The 19,021-nt window shown below is 44.1% G+C and overlaps 1 long non-coding RNA gene across 3 annotated transcripts; it reads right to left on the reverse strand.

Annotated features, from left to right (window-relative positions):
- Nucleotides 1–12,473: 12,473 nt before the first annotated feature.
- LOC137378453 (uncharacterized) lies at nucleotides 12,474–15,835 on the reverse strand. 3 transcript variants are annotated; one of them, XR_010976608.1, is made up of 3 exons: nucleotides 15,680–15,835; nucleotides 14,271–14,397; nucleotides 12,474–12,923 (listed from the first exon to the last, which is right to left on the reverse strand). It is a non-coding gene; the product is annotated as an uncharacterized lncRNA (long non-coding RNA). The 3 variants fall into 3 exon arrangements; XR_010976607.1 differs by having other exon boundaries at nucleotides 15,675–15,835; XR_010976609.1 differs by having other exon boundaries at nucleotides 12,474–12,874; nucleotides 15,675–15,829.
- Nucleotides 15,836–19,021: the final 3,186 nt, after the last annotated feature.

Raw genomic sequence — 19,021 nt, forward strand, 5'->3', positions numbered from 1 at the left:
AACATGCTTCCGGTCTAACTTCAGCTCACGAAGCCAGTTTTTTCCCATCAACGTTGAATCTTTAACATATCTCGCTTCAACAAAGGGTAGCTTTAGGGACTTGCCTTTGTATTGGACATTGCACTCCATTTCTCCACACATTTCTAACACCTCACCAGAGTAGGTTTTCAACTGGACTGTGCTGTCAGTTAAAGATGTGTCACTGAATTTGCACTCGTACATGTCTCTACTCATAATGGAGCAATCTGAAGTTGCATCAATGCAAATGTTGATGTACTGTTGATTTACCAAAACCTTTGTACAAGTCTCTGTTATTTGAGTGATTGCCAGTGACATAAATGGAGTACTGCCCTAGCTCCTCTTCGCTTAGGCACTCTCGGTTCACTTTTAGATCGTGATCTTCCCCCTCGTAATGTCACTGTTTTCCATTGCTATTGGAATGAATTCCCTTTCCTGCTTTGGTCTCCGCTTGGCAAGCAGTTGCAATATGGCCTTTCTTTTGGCAATTAAAGCACTTGGCATTTCTGTACTGATATGCCTGTGCCGTGTGGTTGCCCTTGCAGTGATAACAAGACAATAAACTGCTATCACCAGCACTCTTCTGACTAGGCCTCTCCACTTTAGGCTTTCTGACAGCAGGCAGAAGCTGTACTTGTCACTAGCATAGGATGAATACCTGAACATTCTTCGATGCCATCTTTATAGAAAGAACAATCTTACACACTAGCTCAAATATAAGGTTTTGTACCTTTAGTAACTTTGCCTGGATTCTTTCTCCCACCAATCGACACACAAATCTGTTTCGTAATGCACAGTCTAAGAATGTGCCAAAATTGAGATGTAGTGATAAATTCTTCAGTGCCCCAATGTACTCACCAACTGTTTCACTACTTTTCTGATTTCTTGCTCCAAATTTGTCACTTACCTCTATTTCTAGTGACTCAGGGTTGAAATGTTCCTCCAACTTGGTAATGATTGTTTTGCATGGCACACCTTTTGCCTTGCTGGGAGCAAGGTTTGTTAGCATGCCATACACTCCTGCCCAATTTCTGTTATCAAAATTCCTTTCTTGCGCTCAAGAATTGCTTTATTCTGAGCCTTGACCTCTTCACTATCACCTTCAAGTTCAAAAATGTTATTAGCTCTGAAAAACATATCCATTCTTCAATATACGATGTCATGAAGACCCCCACTGGCCAAGAATGAGGCATATTAATTTTGTCATATGAACATCAATTTTAAACTGTTGTTGAAGTGAAGAAATGACTTGTTTAAAGACATCAGCAGTGGTTGGAAAAACGTTTGCATACAAAGAGACAGTGCTTGGAGAGACAAAAGAATTGCTCACTGATTCAATTAACAGAGATTGGTCTGGCCCATGGTAATCCACATCTTGTCTGTGTAAGAGACAGCACTACAACCCTCACCGAGAGCTTTGGAATCTACAAACGCAAAAGCTTGTTAAAAAAGCAAGTCACATGACTAACCTGCTGGCCCAGGCCTGGTTTTGAACTGCTCACAGGACAGCTTTGGTGCAGACTGCAACTGAACTTGGAACAAGAGCCTCTCTCTTTCACTCATCTCCGGATCAACTGAAGTTACTTAAACCTCAAGAGAGAAAAGACTCCGTCATCGAAACAGGTTTTAAAGCGTGCACTGGGCTCCAACGAAATGGCAAGACTTACCAGCAACCAAAGACTCTACATTAAACTCTAAGGCCTGTAAATAGAAACCCAGCTATTGCCTCAAACTTTTCCCCTTCATTCTTCCTACTTTTTCTATCTTGATCTGCATGTGTGTTTATTGCGCATGCATGCTCGTGTAGTCACATTGTGTATGTGTGGACATTAACCGAATTAGAGTTTAAGATTAATAAACTTCCACCTTTTTTGTTTAAATTTTTTAAAACCTGTCTGATTGATTTCTTTGCCTTGCAATTGGAAAGCAGTGAACAAGGATTCACTGAGGTGAAGCTAAAAACATGGTGTTTTTAAAAATTAAACTCTGTTATGGTTAAACCAAGCAAAGGCTGAGAGGGAACCCCTAGACCCCTTTCTCACCTGGTCGTAACAACAAACTGAATGGTTCTCAAGCTCTCTCATATGTTCCTAGCCTTCCATTGTATCCTGTGGGTGCAGCCATATTGTCCAGTTTGCAAATTCTTAGCAACTCAGTAAACCCTTTACTGCAGCTTTCCATAATAGTGATACCTAAAACCAGTCTAGTCGGTGTTTGACGATATTCTCTTACCCAAATGACCACTTTGAATCCAATGCACATTCGAGCCCTGCGGCATCCCAGTCAACCAAAGGAACAGCTCGAGGCTCAGGCTTCGCACAAAGCCATTCAAGCAGGTAAGCCAGCAGAAGCTGGCTAATCTTACTCACTGCAGTCCCTGGTGCTGTTTGCTGCCTATATTGACCTTTATCTTTATCACATCCTCGTCTATATTACTATTTTCTGTAATATATTTGGGTGTCACTAATAGACAAGATGAGCACCAAGCATGGTTAGTTCAAGCAAGTGTTTATTTACATCACGGTGTCATCTCGTCATGAAATCATCACACCATCAGCATATTAAAAAAAATATTAGAATATGAAAATGAGGGAAGAATCCCAGACTGTCCTGTGAGTGTTGTAGATGTATGAGAGAATGTTGGTTTGATCTCTGTCAACATTTCCAGACGTGTGCTGAAAATGGTGATACACATGGAACGTTTACTAGACTTAAAGAGGCGATGGGCTCTGTTGTCACCAGATCTGATTTGCTACACACTACTACCTGAGAAATTATCATTTCCAAAGAAAGATTTATGGACTGTTGGGTAGAGCACTATCTGGATCTGTACAATAGACAAAATGCAGTAAGTCAAGAAGCTCTGTGTTTTTTTGCCCAACCAATTAAAGTTGAACTAGATGTGCCCCCACCATGGACGATGTTACAGCAGCTCGAAAAAAAAGTCATCTGGTAAAGCGCCTGGTGCTGATGGATTGCCAGGGGAACTCTATAAGCTGGGAGGCCCTAGTCTGCAACATGAACTGTTCTTGCTTATCATCAACATGTGAGAAAAAAGAGGAATTCCCCAGGAAATGAAACATGCCCAAATACTAACCATGTACAAAAACAAAGGTGACAAGTCAGATTGCAACAATTGCTGTGACATTTCACTAATGTGTGTAGTTGGAAAGGTCTTTGCCCGGATAATGCTCAGACACCTACAAAAACTTGCCAATGTTGTCTATCCAGAAAGCCAATGTGGGTTCAGAGCTGGTCCTTCAACCAGACATTATCTTTACATTGAGACAACTTCAAGAAAAGTGCAAAGAACAGCGGAAACCGCTATATGTTGCTTTTGTAGACCTGACCAAACCCTTTGATCTGGTTAGCAGAAATGGTCTGTTCTCCCTTCAAAAAATCACTTGTTCACCAAAACTACTCCAAATCGTGAAATCTTTCACTATGAAATGAAAGGAAGAATCATCTACAATGGACTGCCATCTGATTCATTCCCAATATTCAGTGGAGTAAAGCATGGTTGTGTTCTTGCACCAACAATGTTTGGCATCTTCTTCTCCTGCCACCTCTTTATGCTTTTCAGGATAAAGATTTTAGGGAAGAAATATTAATATGCACAAGATCAGATGGAAGACTGTTCAACTGTCCAGAATGAGATCAAATGTCAAAGTGAGACATGTTCTGTTATGTGAACCCCTGACACAGCTTTTATGGCAATTCTAAGTACCTTCTCAACTGCTGCAGAGGAATTTGGGTCACGATTAGCCTACAAAAGCCAGTGACAATGGCACAAAGTGGGCAGTCTGGAAGGGACCACCCTGGCAGCAATGGCCACCTTCGATGCAACGGCGCCACCTGCCCTCAACTACCACACCACCCACCGCTCGATTGCCAGGGGTTGTCTGCCTGGCCCCAGCTATCCCCAACCCAACTTACAATTCTTCAAGGGTGCAGTGCCATTGAGTCACCCTCATCCTGCAGCTGCAGCCTCAGCAATGGCAAGCACTTCTGGTGGTGCCTCTGAGGCTGCCGACCCTCTGATTGTGCCAGCAGCTCTTGGGGGTGGGCTGCAATCCTTAATAGGACAGCAGCCCCACCGGCAGCCACTTTACTGGCTGCTGCAGACAAAATGTGGCCCTGCTGAAGTGAGGTTGCCTCCTGCCTTTGGCCACAGCAACAGGACTTCTGCCGCCTCAAAAAATTCCAGCATATGTTTCCACAAAATTTACAGTGGATGTTCGGGAAAATCCCCATGGAAATTCTTTCCCATTCAATGATGCAGCCCAGAAAGAGACCACTAAGTCTATTGTACTTGTGCCTGAATCTAAAATAACTACAGCAATGTGAATCAAAACTCAATGTGACTGTCCATACCACTTCACAGAGGGAAGTGAGTTCTGACAACAGAGCCTGGCACCCATTTCCATGTCTTGTGTTTAGCAACATTATTTACAGAACCACAAACCACAGTCACACGTAACTACTGTAACTACCTCTTTGCAAAATTCAGCATTGTAAAATACAAACCATTTACATCAGCTTAGAAGGTGCAGGGCCAGGGTGGAACAGAAGAATTGTGAAAGACAAAAATAAGCTTACTCAGTCCATCTAAATTCATCCCATAAGTATCTAGTCTCCCATTGTGGAATTTACTCTCTTTTTAGGTATAGTTAATGGAGGCGAATGTTCACTTGTGTGACTTTTTGCACCAATGAACAAGATTTGAGCCTGCTCATGACCTGGGGAAGTATTTACACAATTTTCTGTTCAGCTCATTTGCATACCCATAGGAATTGTCATTAGCATAAATAAGTCTAGCACATGGTGAAGACCTTAGCTCTGACTTGAAGGGCTCTGGTCAGAATATTTGCTCTCAGATCCCGCCTCTAAGCTTGCCCTTAAAGTGCATAAAGTGTCAGTATCTGAGTTGGTGGCTGCATCCAGGTCCTTGGCACATAGGAACAAAGAAACATAGGAACATAAGAGCAGGAGTAGGTCATTGAATGCCCTGCCATTCAATGAGATCATGGCTGATCGTCCACTTCAATGCCTTTTTCCCACATTATCCTCGTATCCCTTATGTCATTGGTATTTAGAAATCTGTCAATCTCTGCTTTAAACATACTCAATGACTGAGCTTCCACAGCCTTCTGGGGTAGAGAATTCTAAAGATTCACAACCCTCTGAGTAAAAAGGTTTCTCCTCATCTTGGTCCTAAGTGGCTTCCCCCTTATTCTGAAATTGCTTTCCCTAGTTCTAGACCAACCAGGGGAAACATCTTAGCTGCATCTACCCTGTTTATCCCTTTAAGTATTTTGTGGTTTCAATGAGATCACCTCACATTCTTCGAAACTCTAGAGAATACAGACCCAGTTTCCTCAATCTCTCTTGATACCTTGGTCCCGCCATCCCAGGAATAAGTCTGGTAAACCTTCGTTACGCTCCCTCTATGGCAATAATATCCTTCCTATCCAGACTGGCGACATTGACTACCACAGCCACTTGCTACTACTGCCTTCTAAGTACTTGTCTGGAAGGCCTCCCAGACCCCTGAGGGAAGAGAACCTCTCTCCTCCAGTCCACCTTCAACACCAACAACTCCAATGAGGCATCTTATAATCTTTGGGCACTCCCTTTTGCATGTTGCATCATTTTGGGCCCTTTCTAAAGCAGTTTTGGCCCTGTTGTAGCCAAAATTAACCTCATCTTTAAAAGGTGCAAGGTAACTTTAAATGGTGTTCGACTCCTATGAAGCTAGGCCCCCTGCGGAGACATGCAGTCACTCAGCTGTACCTTCAATGTCACTCTGCATACCACAATCATGAAATGATCAAGCAGCATGAAGTTTGCTTGCTGCTTATATCACTTTAATCAGGCACGGGTTAATCGGACAGACAGACCCACACTTAATTTCAGGGGCTCTCCAATTTAGCTTCCAGTGTGTTTCCACCAAAATTACAGTGGATTTTTGGGAATATTCCTTTGGATAATCTTCCCATAGAATGATACAGCACAGAAGGAGACCATTCATGCCTGTGCCAGATTCCATGTTAAATTGCAAAGTATAGATAATAACCTGGAATTTAAACTTTGTTTTTCCATTTAGTTATGATTGCTGATGATTACTTATGTCTACCATGAAGGAAAATTAAATGATTGTGTTAACTTTTTTCAGAACAAAATAGTGTGGTCCTCTTCACATATAAACCTAAAATAACTGCAGCAATGTGAAGGGAGGCAGTGGCATAGTGTCAATGGACTAGTAATCCAAAGACCCAGGCAACTGCTCTGATGACATAGTTTAAATCCCACAATGCCAGGCACCCACATCCCACAAAAAATGAATTAAAAAAAACAAAACTCATGTGACTACACATAGCGTGCGAATGAAATCAGATTTCACTTGTATGTCTTGTGTTCAGCAGCATTAATCACACAACCACTGTCATAACTAACTACCTGTTTGCAAAATATGGCATTGCGAAATACAAGCTATTGACATCGGCTTAGAAGGAGCAGGGCCAGGGCAGCAGAAAAAAAATGTCAAAGACGAAAGAAGAGCTTATTCTGTCCATCTAAATTGATCCCTTGAATACTCTAAGACTTCCATTGTGGAACCTAAACTCTTTTTAGGTCTACTTTATAGAGATAAATGTTCATTCACTGTGTTGGTTCGACATCAATGACAAAGGATTTGTGCCTGCTGTTGGCCTGGGGAGGTATTTAGATGAGTTTCCTGGGTCAGCACATTTGCATACCCATAGGAGTAGGGTTTGACATAATTCCTGTGTAAAATGAATGTAATTTGCTGGAGTGAACACTTCAGCAGCAGTGTGAGGGAAAACCAGATAAAGGAGGAGCAGTGTTTAGCTCACACTAAATATCAGACAAATTTAAATCTTATCCCATTGATCTTTCTCTATTACTTTGCAAACTTCTCTAGTACAGGACCAGCTGGAACAAGCAGCCAAACATTGAACCCAGGCTCAGAAAAGAATCCAGAATTTCACAGACACAGACCTGTAAACCCTTCTCAAGTAAACTGACAGCAGCAGACACTGGCCGCAAAATTCGATTGCTTCGTGCTCACAATTTTGGCACTCCGGGTACCTTTTGGGTCCAAGATGGTGCGGCTGTGCCATGAGTCACACTTCTAGTGTGATTTGCACCGGATTCCATTTTGGGTAGGTCAGTAGCGCCGACACTGGGAGCATATGCCAGAAGTATGCAAAGCAAGCAGAATGTGATATCAGTCACCATTTAACACTCATTTGAATCTAGCAATGTAATTTTTGACTTCAGCGCTCCAGCTAGCACCCTCTCTTAATTTTTTTTTTGTTTCAAAATATACTTTATTCATAAAAATCTGTAAAAATTACATTGCCAAACAGTTTCCAAACAGCACCAAAAAATACAAACATTGCAAGGGAGATCAGTTTCCTTCAATACTGTCATGAGTTTCTTCCCAACCCTTCCGTTTCACAATTGTCATGTCAATTACAGTTTTACATTTACAGCAATTCAGAATATTAACGATACAGTTCGAGGGGTTTCCCATGGATCCAGCCCCTCAGTCCAGCTTGGTGGGGGAACCTTACACTGTGGTCTTTCCCCATTGAGCCTTTGCTGCGGCTGCCCCAAGCTTTAGTGCGTCCCTCAGCACGTAGTCCTGGACCTTGGAATGTGCCAGTCTGCAACATTCGGTGGTGGACAACTCTTTGCGCTGGAAGACCAGCAAGTTTCGGGCAGACCAAAGGGCGTCTTTCACCGAATTGATAGTCCTCCAGCCGCAGTTGATGTTTGTCTCGGTGCGATGTTTGATGTGCGTCCCTGGGAACAGCCCGTAGAGCACAGACTCCTGTGTTACAGAGCTGCTTGGGATGAACCTTGACAAAAACCACTGCATCTCTTTCCACACCTGCTTTGCAAAGGCACATTCCAGGAGGAGGTGTGCGACCGTCTCTTCCCCACCACAGCCAACGCGGGGGCACTGTGCGGAGGGGGCGAGACTTCGGGTGTGCATGAAGGATCTGACGGGGAGGGCCCTTCTCACCACCAGCCAAGCTACGTCTTGGTGCTTGTTTGAAAGTTCTGGTGTTGAGGCATTCCGCCAAATGACTTTGACGGTCTGCTCGGTGAACCATCCGACAGGATCCACCGTTTCCTTTTCCCGTAGGGCCTTGAGGACATTCCGTGCAGACCACTGCCTGATGGACCGATGGTCAAAGGTGTTTTCCCGCAGAAACTGCTCCACGAAGGATAGGTGGTACGGCACCGCCCAACTGCATGGAGCGTTCCGCGGCAATGTGACCAGGCCCATCCTTCGCAACACCGGGGATAGATAGAACCTCAGCACGTAGTGACACTTGGAGTTTGCGTACTGGGGATCTACACACAGCGTGATGCAGCCGCACACGAAGGTGGTCATCAGGATGAGGGCCACGTTGGGTACATTTTTCCCGCCCTTGTCCAGAGATTTGAACATCGTGTCCCTCCGGACCCGGTCCATTTTAGATCCCCAGACGAAGCGGAAAATGGCTCGGGTGACTGCCATGGCGCAGGAGTGGGGTATGGGCCAGACCTGCGCCACGTAGAGCAACAACGTGAGCGCCTCGCACCTGATGACCAGGTTCTTACCCACAATGGAGAGAGATCGCTGCCCCCACATGCCCAACTTTTGTCGTACCTTGGCTACTCGCTCCGCCCATGTTTTGGTGCATGCCCCGGCCCTTCCGAACCATATCCCCAGCACCTTCAGGTAATCTGACCTGACGGTGAAGGGGACAAAGGATCGGTCAGCCCAGTTGACAAAGAACATGGCCTTGCTCTTGCCGTGGTTAACTTTGGCTCCCGAGGCCAGTTCGAACTGGTCGCAGATGCTCATCAGTCTGCGCACGGACAGCGGATCCGAGCAGAAAACGGCGACGTCATCCATGTACAGGGAGGTTTTGACCTGAGTGCCTCCGCTGCCTGGGATTGTCACTCCTCTTATGCTCGCATCCTTCCTAATAGACTCAGCAAAGGGTTCAATACAGCAAACAAACAAGACCGGGGACAGAGGACAGCCCTGTCTGACTCCAGATTTGATCGGGAAACTTTCAGAATCCCACCCGTTGATTGAGACTGCGCTACTGATGTTTGTGTAGAGCAGTTGGATCCAATTGCAGATTCCCTCCCCAAACCCCATTTTGGAAAGCACGTCCATCATGTAGGTGTGCGATATCCTGTCAAAAGCCTTCTCCTGGTCCAGGCTGATGAGGCAGGTGTCCACCCTCCTGTCCCGTACGTAGGCGATCGTATCCCTGAGTAGCGCGAGACTATCAGAGATCTTCCTGCCGGGTACAGTACAGGTCTGATCGGGGTGAATCACCAACTCCAGAGCAGACTTGACTCGACTGGCTATGACTTTGGACAGAATCTTGTAATCGACATTAAGCAGTGAGATGGGCCGCCAATTTCTGATTTCTGCCCTCTCCCCCTTCTGCTTGTAAATGAGGGTGATGATGCCTTTTCTCATGGATTCTGACATGCTGCCAGCCAGGAGCATACTCTCGTATACTTCCAGCAGGTCCGGGCCGACCCAGTCCCACAGGGCCGAGTACAACTCGACCGGTAAGCCGTCGCTCCCGGGAGTTTTACTCGTCTCGAAAGACTCGACGGCCTTTGTCAGCTCGTCCAGAGTTAGCGGCTTGTCCAGTCTCTCCCTCCTGCTGTCATCTAAGACCTCTGTGATAGATGACAGGAAGGACTGGGAGGCTCTGCTGTCTGTGGGCTTCGCGTCATACAGCCCAGCATAAAAGGATTTGCTGATCCTTAGTATGTCGGACTGCGAAGACGTTACCGAGCCATCTTCTTCCTTCAGGCTGCTGATAACAGAGCTCTCTCTGTGTACCTTTTGGAAGAAGTAACACGAGCACGTCTCATCCTGCTCGATGGAGCGGACTCTGGACCGGAAGATGATCTTGGAGGCCTCCTTGGCAAAGAGCGAGGCCTGCTGGCTCTTCACCTCTTGGAGGTCCTCCTTGACCTCGACCCCCATTGACTGCAACCGGAGTAGATTTTGCATAATTTTCTGGAGTCGGGACAGTTCCCTCTGTCTCTCTCTCGCCTTCTGAACACCTTTGTGGATGAAGAACCTCTTGATGTTCTCCTTAATCGCTTCCCACCAGTGAACTGGAGACTCAAAGAGGGGTTTCACGGTCCTCCAACCATTGTAATCCCTTTTGAGTTCCTCAACGTTCTCTGGGGTCAGCAGTGTCGCATTGAGCTTCCACGTCCCTCTGCCAACCCGCTGGTCGTCCTGTAAGTGACAGTCGGATCTGCGATCCATACAATCTTTGCAAAGGCTGAACTATGCATTAAAAATCATAGCAGCATTTGTAATAGCTACCAATTTTCTACCCCATGCCTTTAAGTCACCATGTCCCCTTAAATGTACCCATAATCCAATGCAAGCAGTTGTTTATGGGCGATTGCCCTTTCAGTGCAGTAATTTCTCAATACAAAGCTAGATATGGGCAGAAGGCCGCCCACGCTGTGTTCATAAAGTTGACTCCACAAAATCAGGCAACACCAACAGAAAAAAAGCCAGGTGTCCCACAAGTTTACTTCTCATTGAAGGGCATTGCATCTGTTTCAGTTGCATGGGTAAGTACCAAGTAAAGGTCAGCTGGACTTTGGGATAGTGGAAAAGTGCACAAGAGTATCGCAGAGGGAATAGTTTCTCAATAAAGCAGAAAGTGGAGCGGAAGATGGACTGGCAGCGGATGACTAAAAAGCTAATAAAGAGAAATGGGAAACAAATCACGGGTGGGAGTGATCTATAGGCCCCCGAGGAGTTGCCTCTTTGTAGGACATGGTATTAATCAGGAAATAATGGAGGAGTGTAAGTAGGGCACTACAATTATCATGGGTGATTTTAATCTGCATATATACTAGACAAATCAAACTGGCAAAGGTAACATGGAAGACCAATTTTTAGAGTGCATCAGGGATTGTTTCTTAGAACAATATGTTGCAGAACCTACCCAGGACCAGGCTATTTTAGATTTGGTAATGTTTAATGGGGTAGGATTAATAAGAGATCTCGTAGTTAAGTATCCTCTAAGGGGAAGCAATTATAACATGATAGAATTTCAAATTCAGTTTGAAGGTGAGCAACTCGGGTCTCAAACCAGTGTCTTCAAGTTAAACAAGGGCAATTACAAAGGTATAAAGATAGAGTTGTCTAAAGCAGGCTGGGAAAATAGACTAAAGGAAAAGTCAGTAGATGAACAGTGGCAGACTTTTAAGCAGATATTTCATAACACTCAGCAAACATTTATTCCGCTCAGAAGGAAGGACTCGATGAGAACGATGAACCACCTGTGGATAACAAAGGAAATTAAGGAGAGTATCAAATCAAAAACAAAGGCGTACAAATCGGCAAAAGCTAGTGGTAGGCCAGAGGATTGAGAATTTTTTAGAAATCAGCAGCGGATGACTAGAAAACTAATAAAGAGGGAGAAGATTGATTATGAGAGCAAATTGGCAAGAAATATAAAAACAAACAGTAAGAGTTTCTATAAGTATACAAAAAGGACGAGAGTAGCTAAAATAAGTGTGGGACCCTTAGAGGATGAGACTGGGGAACAGGGAAATGGCAGGTAATTTAAACCAATATTTTGCATCGGTCTTCACAGTTGAGGACATTATAAACATCCCGACAATAATAGATGAGCAAGGTGTAAATGGGAGGGAGGAACTTGTAACAATCTCTATCATGAAGGAAAAGGTGCTTGACAAACTGATGGCACTAAAGGCAGACAAGTCACCAAGACTGCATCCAAGGGTTTTAAAAGAAGTGGCTGCAGAGATAGTGGAGGCATTGGTCGTAATATACCAAAACTCACTGGATTCCGGTAGGGTACCAACAGATTGGCAAACGGCTGCGTTTGCTGACAAACGAAACCACTAGGTGGTGCAGTGCTTGCACATGCACAAATGCAGGCTCTTCAGCTGGAACGTCAGTGTCTGCGACGTTCAGGCAGCTACAGTCCAGTTGCTAATTTTTACTCCAATTCTGACAGACTAGTTGCAATAACCACAACTGTATTCAGCACATTGCCACAATTTGCAAACCAAAGCACTGTCATGTGTCCTCAACCAGACAGAGAAGAAAAACTTCTCGGTCCTTTCAGCTGCGCATAAACTACCTGTGGAGGAAAGACAGCAATAACTCCACACCCATTGTTGCTGGAAGGGAAATCTTATACGAGGGCAGCAACAGGTTGTGTCTGTGTCAAATGTATAATAACTTAAAAACAAAATGAGATAATTAACTCTTCAAAGTGGTGTATAAATTGCACATCTTAGTATCAGGCATATTATGATTAACATCGCATGCCATGACACTGTAACAATGAAAGCCATGATTACATATTATCAAAATAATAGCCTTTAATACAAGCAGAGCATTATTAAAACAAGTAAGTAAGACAAACAAAAATGACTCATCAAACACAAGACAATGCCCTTACTACATTTGTGGGGCATCACTCAAAATATTTTCCTTGGGTTCAGCATCTCAGAAAATTCCTGTAGGTGAGTCCTCTTTTTTTTAAATTTGTTCATGGGATGTGGGCATTGCTGGCAATGCCAACGTTTATGGCCAATCCCTAATTTCCCTTGAGAAGGTGGTGGTGAACTGCCTTCTTGAACCACTGCAGTCAGGGTGTGGTACACCCCCATTGCTGTTACGTCGGGACTTCCAGGATTTTGACCCAGCAACAAGGAAGAAACAGAGACAGGGTGGTGCATGACTTGGAGGGAAACTTGTAGGTGGTGGTGCTCCGATCTGCCTGCTGTCCTTGTCCTTCTAGGTAATAGAGGTCGCAGATTTAGAAGGTGCTGTCATTCCCTATGAACTAGAAGGTGTACAATATCTAGGCAATTTGTAGCAAGTCCAGGGATTAAACAGAGAATCTTATCAATATTTCAATATTTTTCAGCTACTATCTAACCTCGTTATTTCCCTTGACTTGAGAAAGCAACAGAATAAATACATAATTATAAATAAATAATTATGGGTGAGGCTATATCCTGCCAAACAGATTTATTGAATAAGTGGATAACTAAATAGAGGTAATTGGTAGATTTATAATAGTTAGGAATTTAACTATCTCTTTTTAGAAGATAGGAAATGAAAGTGACATTTGCTCTGCTAAATTTCTATGTGAACTGGACCTGGCACAAAGTTGCTGAATATTAACCTTATTTGCTTCCATTGTCACCAGCATATCCATGTCCCTTGGCTTCAGTTAGATGACTCAATTGGGAAAGATAGCTGACAAAAACACTCCAATGTTTTGCATGGAAAAGGAAAATTTCAGTCTGTGTCATTTAAACTCAACAAGAGCTGCCAAATAAAAACAAATACAAACAAAACGCACTAAACATTCATATTTTAATTGAATGGCTTGCTCCACCCCAGGATAAGTACTGCAGACAAAATATGAGTTATCGCAACTTTCCTGAGGAACAATGTCTTAATGGAGTTATCAAGGCAGAAGGGCCATTTCCTACAGGGGAACCTAGTTTTTAAACATATATACTAAAAAACAAGGAAGATATTCTCGTGTTGGAGACAGTGCAGAGAAGAACCATGAAGCTGATCCCATCAGGGCTCTGATTATGAGAATAGGCTGGAGGGAGTTGGGATTTTCGGCCTGGAAAAGAGATATTGGAGGTGAGCTTATAAATGGGTATAAACAAAATAAATGGTATGGAAAAGATTAATCCAGAATACTACTTTGATTTGAACAGTGACCTTAGGACAAGAAGGCAAAGGTCAAACCAGAAAAAGATATCTTTACGATTGACAGCAGGAAGTTGTTCTTCATGTAGAGAATGATCAATACTTGGGATGGATTTCCAGGCAGAGTGGTGAAGATGAAAGCATTGGAATCATTTAAGAGACAATTAGATGCTGCAATGAGGAGAGGGTAGAGTTCTTCGAGATGGATGAATTATAATGAGTCAAATGGCCTGCCTGACTTACAGATATCATGTAACTAAGGCTGAGCAACCAGGCAGTCAACAAGGTGCACAACAAAATATGCTTCAGATGAGCATTCACAATAAATAAACAAGAAAAAATTTGAAACAATCTTAAAATTCCCCCTTCAGAGGTATGGTTGTGGGAGTAGTGTTAAACAGGATCCATTTCACTCCCTGATGGCTTTCTTACTGTCAGTCACTGTTCCAGCTCCTACCTGATTCAGTTTTTTTTCTCTGGTAAAACCTCTGTGCCCCATGCTACAGTTGGAAATTCTTAATCACGTGATCAGGATTTGCCGGGCCCGGAATTCTTGCCCTTAGCATGGGGAACCGAGTCTGTTCCTGGAATAAAATAACAACATGGTCAGGAGTTGAAATCAGGAGAAGCAATGAAAAAAGCCATCTGCAAAGGAAAGTACTTTCCTGTGGGTTGCGGGAAGGGAAAGAAGGGAAGAGGGCATTTGTGAACGTAGGGAGGAGGGTGAGTGACCAGAGAATTCAGTTTTAAAGTAATTGACAGAAGAACCAGGGGGAGATAAATTTCTTTTACACAGTGAGTTATTTCAATCTGTAATGCCTCTGCCTGTAGAAGCAGATTCAACAGTAACTTTCAGAAGAGAACTGGATCCATACCTGACATTGAAAAAAAAATTGCAGGGCTATGCAGAAAAAACGGGGAGTGGGACTAATTGGATAGCTCTTTCAAAGAACTGACATAGACATAATGAGCCGAATATCATTGTTCTATGCTGTATGATTTGATGATTCTAAAAGAGAAATAATACTCTGTGAAGTGGTGAGGGATTTATCATAAAAGCCAATCATAAAAGCTTTACAGGGCAGTCAGAATTTGCAGAGTGTCTGGTTTGCTTTTCAGAATCAGCAGGCAAAGCAATCACTATCCGAACTTCCTGGTTTCTTCTTCAAATAAGGTGGCACATTTACCACTGTCTGCACACTGCCACATTCACAAAGCTTGTTCAGCAAGGCAGAAGTCACAGTGTAGAGGGAAAATGGTCACTAACAACTGACAATCCTGACAATTTAGGTGGGACTTAAGTTGCATTTGATGTTAAGGTGGCGTTAGTCTAATCATGCCTGCAGCAAAAAAGTTATGCATTTGCTTTTTTACACATTTTAATTAAAATTAGAGATGGAGAACCAGATCTTAGTAAAACTATTAAGAGGCACCCACGGCAGTACGTAATCTTTAGCAGAAATTTCGTTTGGGTCTTTTAAAGTAACGATTTCAGCACTATCTATTCCAAGAGCCAAGCCTGTTTTCAAACATACTAAGATCAAGGTGCTGCCCTTTTATGCTGAGAGTTGCTATGCACTGGAACAGAAATCAAGCATATGGTTGCCGTAACTCGTAAAACCAGATCTGCAACATTCTTACAGGGTGCAGCCCCAGTACATTCTTAGACACATCAGTGAGTCACTGGAGGAGGCTCCACCAGCTGCCGCAGTACAGTGACTCCTCACCCCTCAATAGCTGCGATTGCTGCCTTCAATCTCCTGAACAATACCCCAGTCCCTCCCACCATCTCTGCTTCAATTGCCGCTTCCCCGTCTCACTGCTTCCACCCCATCCCCCACCCCGGCTGCTTGCTTCCCACCTCACCGCTGCCTTCCCCCAGCCACTCGCTCCAGGCCCCGCTGCTTTCCCCCCTCGGCTGATCGATCCCCGCCGCGCTCTCCTGAGGTGGGGTGGGGAGCAGGAAATGAGCCACCGAGGCAGGGAGGAAGCCACCAAGGGAAGGCAGCAGCGAGCAAGCTTCGAGCAGACAGGCACCAGAAGGAGTGGCGAACAGAAGAGCGAAGGCAGGAGACAGCAGGCTACTGTTGGGTGTGAGATGGAGGCGGCGATTGAACGAAAAGTGGCAAAGAACCCATTGATGAAGGGTCACAGACCTGAAACGTTAATTCTGCTTCTCTCTCTACAGATGCCGCCAGACCTGCTGAGTATTTCTAGCACTTTCTGTTTTTATTTCAGATTTCCAACATCTGCAGTATTTTGCTTTTATTATTATGGCAAAGAGCTCATATCTGCTAAAGCTTTAGAGATCATAGAGCAACATTTCAGACAGGCAATTGCAGTAGCTAAAACTCCCAGATATTATTATTAACATGATTAAACAGCAAGTAAGATTCGGGCAGACATTTGACATGCAATCCTGCATGAGATATTTGCATTCCAACAACCATCCACACTATTGTTGCTATTTCCTACTAGTGAGAAAATGGCAAAAAAGCTGCTGAATACAGTGTGGGTTTAATTTAAATAACTGATGTGGAGAATTGACCTCAGCCACCATTGCTACAATTATTACAGTGACGGCCTCAGTAAGCACATTGTGCCCGCTACAGTTTGACCATTTTTGAAGATGGCAGGTTGTGCTTGGAGGTCACCACAAGGATACTCTTGTGACACAAATGGTTCTAGCTGAGCGAGAACCTGAGAAGTCTCCCTTTTCAGGGGGACTTTGATCCCAGTTGCATGGATTTACTGGAACAGCACAAACAGGGATAGATCCAATCTTCATACCACTGTGAGTAGACCTCTTAAAGGTTGAGCAGCCATGAACCTAAATGATGGAATGAACATTTTGTGGGCCAATCGTTTGATTGCACATGGACTGGCAGTCCACCTTGTCAATTGATTTCTCTGGCAAACAAGACTGAGGAGGACCAGCCTATCAGTAACAAACTGTGATCCCAGCCCACAGGACAGTATTCACTATTAAGAAAGTTGAACTCTATGATTCAGACCAGATACTAGTTTCCCCAGACCCAGGTACACAGGAAGCTTTAGATAATAATAGGGATGAGTTGTGAAGCATAAACACAGGAATGATTAAAATTCAGGGACTCGAACTACCGCATTCCCAGAGGTAGCACTGTATCCCTCGAGAAACAGATGAGCATGTGCAAGCTACAATTGACTGTATAATAGAACAGTGGGTATTAAGATAGATTTCTACCTGGGCTATCTTCCCGATTTGGCCAGTTCAAAAGATAGATGGTTCACGGAGACTAATTGTTGATTACAGGCAGCTCAATAAAGTGACACCAACTTGTTTCCCAAAAATCCCCTCTGCTTCCAAGATTCTGACAGGCACTGACTCCGAAGGTCTGATGGACATGGACCTAAGGTCCTGATGGCTACTGACCCCGAATCCTAATTGCTGCTGACATTGAAAGTGCAGAGACAGACCAAGAAATGGTCTCATTGCTTGGATTCCCAATTGGTGGTTGGACAGCTCCCTGACAAACGTAAGATAGAGATTGTTTTGAGATTACCTTTGCCCATATCTGTGATTTCCCTATCATACTTTTGAATCTGGTCAGCTATTATATGACTTTATTGAAGATTTCCTGCTTATCACTCCTCACTGTATTTGATGCATATGTGCAATTCCCTGACTGAGCACCAACCTTTATGGGAGAAATGGGGATTCCTCTCTGCTGATAGGAACTCCCCTCCCTTCATCTCCATTGTTAAGGTGTATTTTTGATTCTGCACAACAGGAGAGGAACAAATAGCCATATACAAGGCACAAACACACACCAAAACAGAGGAGCATTGGGAAGGGAATTCTCATGCTAATGAGTTATCAAAAGAGGGAACAGAGAATAGAGATCCATGGCATCCACAGATGTTGGCCCCTTTGGGTGATTCAGTCATTCCACATTCCAAGCCCCATCCATTACATTGTTACGACCAGGTGAGAAAGATGCCTAGGGGTCTTTTCAGCCTTCACCTGGTCTCATTGTAACAGGGTTTAATTTTAAACACACTGTGTTTTGAGCTCCACCTTGGTGAATCCTTGTTCACCACTTTCCAATCATAAGGCAAAGAAATGAGCACAACCAGGTTTTCTCAGGATTAAAGAAGAAAGGTGAAATTTATGAAACAAAGAACAGTACAGCACAGGAACAGGCCATTCGGCCCTCTAAGCCTGCGCCGATCTTGATGTCTGCCGAAACTAACACCTTCTGCACTTCCGGGGCCCATATCCCTCTATTCCCTTCCTATTCATATATTTGTCAAGATGTCTCTTAAACGTCGCTATCGTATCTGTTTCCACCACCTCCCCTGGCAGCAAGTTCCAGGCACTCACCACCCTCTGTGTAAAAAACTTGCCTCGCACATCCCCTCTAAACTTTGCCCCTCGCACCTTAAACCTATGTCCCCTAGTAACTGACTCTTCCACCCTGGGAAAAAGCTTCTGACTATCCACTCTGTCCATGCCGCTCATAACTTTGTAAACCTCTATCATGTTGCCCCTCCACCTCCGTCATTCCAGTGAAAACAATCCGAGTTTTTCCAACCTCTCCTCATAGCTAATGCCCTCCAGACCAGACAACATCCTGGTAAACCTCCTCTGTACCCTCTCCAAAGCCTCCACATCCTTCTGGTAGTGTGGCGACCAGAATTGCACACAATATTCTAAGTGTGGCCTAACTAAGGTTCTGTACAGCTGCAACATGGCTTGCCAATTTTTATACTCTATGCCCCGACCGATGAAGGCAAGCATGCCGTATGCCTTCTTGACTACCTTATCCACCTGCGTTGCCACTTTCAGTGACCTGTGGACCTGTACGCCCAGATCTCTCTGCCTGTCAATACTCCTAAGGGTTCTGCCATTTACTGTAAACGTCACCCCTGCATTAGACCTTCCAAAATGCATTACCTCACATTTGTCCGGATTAAACCCCATCTGCCATTTCTCCGCCCAAGTCTCCAACCGATCTATATCCTGCTGTATCCTCTGACAATCCTCATCATTATCTGCAACTTAGGCTCTAATTTGGTTAATGCCTATGGATACACCCCGCACTCCATGCTCGCATGCATACACGATACGCACATGCAAATAGAGACAAAAAAGATAAGAAAAAATAAAGTAGAGAAGTTTGAAGCATTATCAGAAGAGTTTCTTGTTGCTGTGCTTCGGGCTCA

The sequence above is a fragment of the Heterodontus francisci genome, chromosome 16 (assembly GCF_036365525.1).
Source record: "Heterodontus francisci isolate sHetFra1 chromosome 16, sHetFra1.hap1, whole genome shotgun sequence".
NCBI classification, from domain to species: domain Eukaryota; kingdom Metazoa; phylum Chordata; class Chondrichthyes; order Heterodontiformes; family Heterodontidae; genus Heterodontus; species Heterodontus francisci.